Here is a 9162-nt window from a genome sequence, read left to right on the forward strand (position 1 = left end):
GTCTGCCTGCTGCCCTGGGTTCCTTTGGAAGAGGGGGATATGTGTTGTTGTTGTTGATGATGATGATGTTACAGCTGATCAAACTGGCATAGGATTGCACTGTAACAAATTCATGATGGTATAAGACTTTCATTAATCAGAGAGTTGTCGAAATCCCTCTGCCAGGGATGGGATGGGGAACACTTTGTGGCCCCTCCAGATGTTGTTAGACTCTCAATTTCATTCTCATTCCTGTCCACTGACCATACTGACTGGATCTGATGGAAGGTGGGAGTTCAGCAGCAGAAACAGTGGCAAGGAAATGCAAAATTCACGGTGAATGGTCATTGGGCTAATTTGTCAACCTGGTGCCCCGTGTACTTTGTTGGGACTCCCACCAGCCCAGCCAGGATTGCCAGGGTTCAGTCAGTGGTGATGAGAGTTAAGAGTCCAACAACATCTGGAGGGCACCAGGTTGGGGAAGGCTTTGACTGGCATGTCATGGATTGTCAGGTTCTTTTGCATTTTATTAACTGTTCTCTCACTCTCTCTACACCCACGCTTCTACAATACACAGCTGCCCACGCAGGTTAACATTCCCTACCTCTGACGGAACAGATGCCATTCCACGGAATCTGATGTCCGTCAACAACATTGCGTGGGTCTAAGATGCCACAAGGCTCTTCTTTGATTTTGCACTGGAAGTATAATGAAAATACTAAAGAAATATGTTATCTATGTCATTAATTTATTATATAATTTATTATTTTCACAGCCAAACCCAACTACAGACCAGTAATATTTATATATATATATTTCTGTGTATAAGACCAGGTTTCCCCCCCCTAAAAAATAATGTCAAAAATTAGGGGGCGTCTTATACATGGATATATCTCCCCATATTTTCTTAAATCTGAGTCCCGCAAAACAGGGGGCATCTTATACATGGGAAAGTCATATAGACGGAAAAATACGGGGTGTGTATGTGTATATGTGTATAATATAAATAAATATAAACACTTATTTCTTGGTGACATTTCAGAGCCAACCAAGCTCTCAAAAAAATGAGAATTTTATTGGGCGCTTTTCATGGCAAAGCCCTCCATAATTTGTCATTTTTTTAAAGGGATAAGCCCTCATAGAACAGTAGTAATAACATCTTTAAAATGTCAGGTTTTTTTAATCAGTCGCTTTCCGGTCAAGCCATCAGAGAAAAAGGAAAATAAAGCATTTCCCCCCCCCCTTTTTTTTTTTTAAGCCGCAGGAGGGGGAAAGTGACGAGGCCGAGGCGACTCCCTCCTTTCCCTCCCCCGCCCCTCCGTGTGGGCGTGGCCGAGGGGGACACGTGAACCTCTCCCCCTCGGTGGGCGTGGCCCCCCTTCCCAGCCCAGCCCGCCCATTGGCTCGCCCTAACAACGGCGACCGGCTGAGGGCGGGGGAGCGAAAGGGAAAGGAAGCCGCCGCCGCCGTCCCCGCTTGAAACGCCTCCGGGCGGAAAACGCAGCCTACGCACTCGGGTTCCGGGGCGAAGGCGGGGGGCGCGCGCGAGCGGCGGGACGCTCCGGAGTGGCGCACACGCGCAGAAAGCGACTGAGAGAGAAGCGACTGAGGGAAAGAAAGAGAGAGAGAGAAAGGGACATATCTCCACACACCCGCCTGACTTTTTAAATTCTCTAACTGAATTCCGCAGCGTTTCATCCCACCCGCCCGCGCTTTCTTCCGTCTCGGGCGGCTGAGGAGACCCGTGAGGGGACGGTAGGGCGGCCTGGGCTGAGTCTTCGCCCTTCGTCCTCCCTCGGCCGGGGGGGGGGGGGACACACGAAGTCCCCTCAAAAGACGACTTTCCACACCACCTTTCCCCTCAGAGCCGGCGGCGGCCCTGCGAGAGGAGCTCGGGATGGCGGCGGCGGCGGCGGCGGACGACGACAAGGGTAAGCGGCGCTCGCCTCAGACTGAGGGCGGCCGGGGGGAGTCGAGCGCCCTCCCTCTTCCCCTCAGAACTTTCTCGCGCGCTCTGGCCACGCCCCTTCCGAACGGCCCCCCCCTCGCGAACGCTCGAAACGGCGGCCCCCTCCCCCTCTCAATATCACGCCACACCTGGCGCCCCTCCCCTTCGGAACGCCCGAGGGAACGGTCGCTCTCGCCACGCCCACCACCCGCCCCTCCCTCGGGATCGCTCGCGGCCACGCCCCCCTCGTAGAACGGTTTCCTTTGCTCCTCCCTTTTTCGGAGCTTGCCCACCCCGGGATCTTTCTCTTGGCCCCTCCCCTTTAAAATGGGGGCGGGGTTCTATCTTGCTCCGCCCACTCTCTTGCTCCCCTGCCTCTCTACCTCTTCCATCTTCCAACTTTTTTCAAAGAGGGCCGGATTTGATGAAGTGAAGGGCCGCGAGGGCCGACCAAAGTTGTTAACTTTTTTTAAGGATTGAAGTTGTTGAGGTGTTTTTTTTTTTTTTTTAAGGATTTTACCCCAGGAAATAAACTGCCAAAGGGGCCGGATTAGGCCCCCAAAACGGGTTTTGGACATGCCTGTCCTAAAGTAATCTGGGCGTTGTTACTTTTATTGTTAATTCTCAGCCTCTGTGGCTCCTCCCATTTGCTCTGGCTCCGCCCTCAATCTCCCCTAGCCCCTCCCCTTTAGAACCTTCAGGCTTCCTTAACCCCGCCCCAACTTCATAAAGCCCTGCCTTCCTGTGTGATCTTGTTCCGCCCCCATATGAGCTACCCTAAAGCCTCATCCTCATTGCCATTCCTCCCAGATCTCCTGAGCCTCCTGCTTTCCCCCAATCCTCTCTCCCAGCAGTGCTTTCCATTCCCTTTCTTGTGCCCCTCATTACTGACTCTTCTCTCTCCTCCTTCCACCTTAGAAGCCCCCACCCCAAACTCATGGTTTCTTAGCTTGAAGAACCACCCAGCCTTGCTGACCTATTGGGTCCCGCAGCCTTCAAGGTCTGCGTACGCCTTGTGGCCTTTTCTCAAAACTTTCCTGCATGGTTTTTATCTTAGTCACTTTCATTGATTTCTACCATTATCTATCGCTTAATGACAATGGTCTCCAAATGGTTGTCAATAAAAATGGGTTAAAATAATGAAATGAGAGCTCAGTTTAAATGTCTGCTGGAAGAAAACAAAGTTTGGAAGTTCAGCAGGGAAGGGAGTTCCATAAAATTGGTTCTTGAAATTCTCTCACTCCCCAGATCCTTCCTCTTCCCCCTCCTGCTGGCTTAAACCCTGCAGCCTTGATTCTCTGACCCTCTTTGGGATCCTTCCGGGTACCCCTGCCCCCACACCCCCCCCACTTTCCCATCATCCTTCTGCCTTGCAGCTTTGCCTCTCTTGTGGACACATCCTTGTTTTTGCCTGTTTTGTCACCCCTTCGGTCGCAAATCTCCTTTGTTTTCACTCTTGCTGGAGAAGCCGGTGTTGTGGTAACCTCTAAACACTTGTCCTCAACCCCCTGGGGCGCTTCTTAACTTCCCTTGTTCATAAAGGCTTGGCTTGGCGCCTCGAGCTTTGATGCAAGATTTAATTTGTGCCTTTAATTGGCGGCACTGAAAACTTTCCCTTTCAGACCGGCCCACGGTGATGATGAGAAGGGAAGCTGCGATGGGGAGGTGCCTCCCCGTTCCCCTCTTTCAGGATTGCATTTTAGCCGAGGTCGGGGACAAGAGAGTGTTCGTGGGCGGGTGGGTTTTCTGCTCCTGGTTCAGCAACACCTTTTTCCCGACGGTGTGCGATAAAAGATATATAAAAAGCCATTGCAATTGTTCTCGTGACGCCGGACTAGCGCTAAGTTAATATTTATCAAGCTGCTCTGTAACTGTAAGCGCCGGGAATGCGCATCAGATGTTTTCGTGATCCCGGGCCAGACCTGTTGACTTGGAAATTGCAGCGCAAACAGAAATGTTAGCAGTTGCTAATGACAGAGGGCCTGTGTCATCCCCTCAAATTTGTAATTGATAGGGGTAGCCGGAGCCCACGTTAAGGCATTCCTGGCCTGGTGTCTTTGCTCCTCTGCACTAACTCGCCACTGGTGTGCTTTGTACATTATTAGCAAGTGCTGTCTATGTTATCTGGTGCCTGGAATGCCGGGTTTTGGATAGCGGAGAGCAGCCTGATCAAATTGCCCCACCCCCGAGCTGCGGAAAGCCTGGGGAAGCCCCATCTCTGAGCTTGGAGGAGGGATGTGCATTTTAAGGACCACAACTTGATAGTAGAGCATCAGCTTTGCATGTAGAATGTTGCAGGTTAAACATAAGAACAGCCTGCTGGATCAGGCCAAAGGGGGCCCATCTAGTCCAGCATCCTGTTCTCACAGGGGCCACCAGATGCCTGTGCAAAATACCCAAAGTCAGGACTGAGCCCAGAGCCCTCTCCCCTCTGGCGGCTTCCAGCAATTGGTATTCAGAAGTACTGCTTTCTCCACCTACGGAGGCAGAGCAAAGTCACAGTGTGGGTAGTAGCCATTGATGACTCTGTCCTCCGCCAATTTGTCCCTTCAAGTTAGTGGCCATCACTGCCTCCTGTGGGAGCAATTCTGTAGTTTAAAACTGCTGCATGAAGGAGGACTTCCTTCTATCCGTCCTGATTCTTCTAGCATTCAATCCTGGGCATCACCAGGTAGGGCTTGGTGAGAGGCCTCATTTGGTGAGAGAACCTACACTGGCTCCTAGTACGTTTCCGAGCACAATTCAAAGTATTGGTGCTGACCTTGAAAGCCCGAAACTTCTTCGGTCTAGTATACCTGAAGGAGCGTCTCCACCCCATTGTTCTGCCCGGACACTGAGGTCCAGCGCTGAGGGCCTTCTGGCAGTTCCCTCGCTGCAAGAAGCCAAGTTACAGGGAACCAGGCAGAGGGCCTTCTCGGTAGTGGCACCCGCCCTGTGGAACACCCTCCCAACCAGATGTCAAAGAGAAAAACAAATACAGTGGTGCCTCGCAAGACGAAATTAATTCGTTCCGCAAGTTTTTTCTTCTTGCGAGTTTTTCGTCTTGTGAAGCACGGTTTCCCATAGGAATGCCGCGCGCCTTCCTCTCTGTCCCCGGACCTGTTTAAAGCAAGGGGCGGCGGGGAGAAGATTGCTTCTCCCCGTTGCCTGCCCCGCAATCTCCAGGGACAAAGGGGAAGGCGCGCGCCCCTTCCCCTCTGTCCCCGGACCTGTTTTAAAGCAAGGGAAGGGGCAGCGGGGAGAATCGCTTCTCCCCGTTGCCGCCCCTTGCTTCAAAAGAGGTCCGGGGACAGCGGGGAAGACGCGCTGCGCTTCCCCGCTATCCCCGGAGCTTGCAGGGCAAGCTTCGTTTTGCGAAGCAAGCCCATAGGGAGATGCGTCTTGCGAAGCGGCTAAGAAAACGAAAAACTCCTTCGTCTAGCGAGTTTTTCGTCTTCCGAGGCGTTCGTCTTGCGGGGCACCACTGTACCAGATTTTTAGAAGACATCTAAAGGCAGCCCTGTTTAGGGAAGCTTTTAATGTTTAATAGGTTATTGTATTTTAATATCCCATTGGAAGCCGCCCAGAGTGGCTGGATTAACCCAGTCAGATGGGCGGGGTATAAATAATAAATTATTATTATTATTATTTCAAAACCCCAGGGAGCGTCTGCCAAATGCGGAGCTCGATGGACCAAGGGACTGACTCTGTATATGGCCGCTTCCTGTTTTCTTCCCTATCTCTTGCATCTAAAGTGGAAAGAGAGACGTTTCCCTCCCTTATAGAACTAAAACTCGTGGACATCCAGTGAAGCTGAATGCTGGGAGATTCAGGGTGGATAAAAGAAAGGACTTAATCATGCACAGCATCGTTAAACTCTGGAACTCCCTCCCACAGCAGGCAGTGATGGCCACCAACTTGGATCGCTTCAAAGGAGGATTGGGCAAATTTCATGGAGGGGGAGAAGGCTACTGAGGGCTTCTAGCCACTATGGCTGTGCTCTGTCTCCACGGCCAGAGGCTGCAATGCTTCTGAATATCAGTGGCTGGAAACTAGAGGACTCTTGTACTCTTGTACTGGTTTCCTGAAAGAGGCATCTATTTGGCCACTTTGAGAACAGGATGGTGGGCTAGGTGAACCCCATTGGCCTGATCCAGCTCCAGGGCTTTTATGCTTCCAGCCATGGAGAGTTACACAACATGGTCCTTTCTTGAACGCACCTTTGGTGTGGTGCATGAGCTCCTTCCATTCCAAAGGTCCGTTCTTAACCTGAAACTGTTCTTAACCTGAAGCACCACTTTAGCAAATGGGGCCTCCTGCTGCCGCTGTGCTGCTGCTGCACAATTTCTGTTCTTATCCTGAAGCAAAGTTCTTAACCTGAGGTACTATTTCTGGGTTAGTGGAGTCTGTAACCTGAAGCGTCTGTAACCTGAAGCGTCTGTAACCTGAGGTACCACTGTAGTGGTAAAAGGCTCACGTGGCAGATCCTACACTGTGTGTGTGTGTGTGTGGATCTAGTTGTTGCCATTCCTTAAACGTTGGTTCCAACCTTACTTTCCTGCGTTTGAGATTCGAATCCCTACGCAAGTGAAAATGTCAGAAGGAAAGTGCTGGTCGCCGAGGTAGAAAACATTTTCTGAACCCACAGCTGTTCCTGACTGGGTGCATGCTTGCAGAGGTGAATGTCACTGTGCCAGTTGCTAAAGTGTTGGTCCTGGGAGACTGGGGTTCAAATCTCCAGCCAGCCAGGAAGCTCACCTTTGACCAGTTATGGTCTCCCTCTGCCTAACCGGCTGCGCTGGGTTGTTGTGAATATAATATGGGGAAGTGCAGGAAAACCAGGGGCAGGGAGTCTCAGGCAGTGCAACCCTCTAGGCCTCCTTATTGCCTTTGTAACTCTCCAGGTCTTACATACCCTCCATGGACACACCTCAGTTTTTTTACCTGGCTTATTCTCTTGATAGCGCTTTTTTGACTGCTGGGATGGAATATAGAGAGGTGTGTATGAGTTCCTGCAGACAAAGGTAAAATTCACATTCACTGTTCCACCCACTTTTGTGTCTCGTCACCCACCACCATCATGTGGCCCTAGGAAGGATGCCCCAGGGGATAATTTGGCCCTCAGAGATGCTTTTGCAGGCATGGTTTGGCTGGCTGTTCCCCAGGTTGCAGGGTCTTGAAGTATGCTCGTGTTTTGGGGGGTGATGTGCGGGCAAGTAGGGTCTTGTTCCCTGTGGGTTTTGATTTGGCTTCTTGCAAAGGCCAGGTGTTTGTTTGTTTTTTGCCAGCTCTTCTCTGTGACCTTGGCTAGCTGCTGCATTTGGGCAATTGTCTCCCTTGGGCATTCAATTTTTTTAAAAAATGTCCGCAGTTGAGCAGGTTTATGCAGGAGATGCATTTGTTCCGGTTCTGCTGATGTGCAGAACGTGGCCTCTCGCAGGACTGGGTGGGGAAGGGCTGAAGATCAATGGTAAAGTTACTGTAGAGCAGCTGCCGGTCAGTGTAGACAATACTGAACTAGATGGGCCAAGGGTCTGACTGATATAAGGCAGTCTGTTTATGCCAGCTTTTCATTCACAACCATGAGGACTGGAATCTTGACTATTATTTTAAAGGGAAGGCCCAGAGTTCAGTGGCTGAGTGCCCGTTTGCAAACAGAAGGCCCTGGTTCAATCCCACTTAGGTCTGGGAGTGTCCCCTTGCCTGAAACCCTTGAGAGCTGCTGCCAACCCGTGCAGACAGTATTGAGGTAGATCTGTATAAGTTTGCTTTGTATGTTTCAGCATACTGTGGGACCTGGAGCAGGAATAGCTTCATGCTTCTCTGTCTCCCCCACAATTTCCAGCAGCAGAAGTGGAAATACAGTGGTACCTCGGATTAAGAACTTAATTCGTTCTGGAGGTCCATTCTTAACCTGAAACTGTTCTTAACCTGAGATACCATTTTAGCTAATGGGGCCTCCCATTGCTGCCGCCGAACGATTTCTGTTCTCATCCTGAAGCAAAGTTCTTAACCCGAGGTACTATTTCTGGGTTAGCGGAGTCTGTAACCTGAAGCGTCTGTAACCTGAAGCGTCTGTAACCCGAGGTACCACTGTAATTTAAGCAGCTTCACGATGAGATGGCTGGGCCTTCCTAGGTGCTGGATGGCATTTCTTAAAAGCTCCCCACTGGCAGGGAATGCATCCTCACCTTCTGCCGCGATAAGTCCACGGACTTTGATTCTGATGGATGTGACTAACCTGGAGTGATGCAATCTCAGGGCTTGGCTGGCGAGATTTCTGTGCCTTCGGCAGGTAAGTGCCTGCCACGGCCAAGCCCTGTTCCTCCGCGAGGGACGTCCCCGTGCGAAACAAAGCCTGTGACCTTAGCTCCAGAGAACCAGCAGCTCCTCTGCTGCATATCAGGGCTAGATTGGGTAGGGCCCGAACTGATGGACTTATCGAGAAAGGAGATTCCAGCTGAACATTAGGAGGCACTTCTGGACGGTAAGAGCTGTTCGACAGAAGGTGGTGGACGACTCCCGTGTGTGACACAGGTGTTCTGCCACTGAGTCACAGCCCTTTCTGTTTAAATGAGCCCTTTGTACAAAACCATGAGAACTAGAAGCGCTATTTCTAGGGAACCAAAGGAAGCTTCCTTTATACTGAGCCACACCTTTGGGCCATCTAGCTTCGTATTTCCTACTATGCTGAGAGGCAATGGTTTTGCGGCATTTCTGATAGCAGGGGCGTCCCCAATCCTACTTGGAGGTGCCTTCTGCATGCCAAGCAAGGGCCCTGCCACTGAGCTACCACCCTTCCTCTTGGCTCCATTGGGTAGGCTTTGCACAGCGTCCCTTTACGGAACCTGACTTTTTCTATCAGGGTACCTGCTTTGTGGAATGTCCTTCCTGCTAGGGTCTGCAAGACCTAATTGCAGGTGGTCTTCCATCCCTGAGTAAAAAATGTGGGGTTATTTACTTATTTGTTGTTTGTTAGATCTGGTAGTCCCTTGTTACTGAAGGGTCTCCATATTTATAAACGTAAATATATTTTATTGATGTTATTGCACCTTTCCTCCAGCAAGCTCAAGGCGGCAAAATTCTCCTCCCCACCCCATTTTATCCTCACAGTAACCCTATGGGGTAGGTTAGGTTGAGAGTGAGCAGCATTCAAAATCAGCCCAGGTGCATTTTGTGGCTGGCGCAGGCCCAGTTGTGGCCACATGGCGATCTCTGGATCCAGGTTGGCAACTGGGAAAAGCAAAATGTCACAG

At 50.9% G+C, this 9162-nt stretch overlaps 1 long non-coding RNA gene across 2 annotated transcripts; it reads right to left on the reverse strand.

Moving 5' to 3' along the window:
• LOC309330162 lies at positions 1-1939 on the reverse strand. 2 transcript variants are annotated; one of them, XR_014151329.1, is made up of 3 exons: positions 1833-1939; positions 584-677; positions 1-22 (listed from the first exon to the last, which is right to left on the reverse strand). It is a non-coding gene; the product is annotated as an uncharacterized lncRNA (long non-coding RNA). The 2 variants fall into 2 exon arrangements; XR_014151330.1 differs by lacking the exon at positions 1-22 and adding an exon at positions 83-99.
• Between the last annotated feature and the right edge of the window lie 7223 nt (positions 1940-9162).

The sequence above is a fragment of the Podarcis erhardii genome (genome assembly GCF_964252035.2).
Source record: "Podarcis erhardii genome assembly, chromosome: 15".
NCBI classification, from domain to species: Eukaryota; Metazoa; Chordata; class Lepidosauria; order Squamata; family Lacertidae; genus Podarcis; species Podarcis erhardii.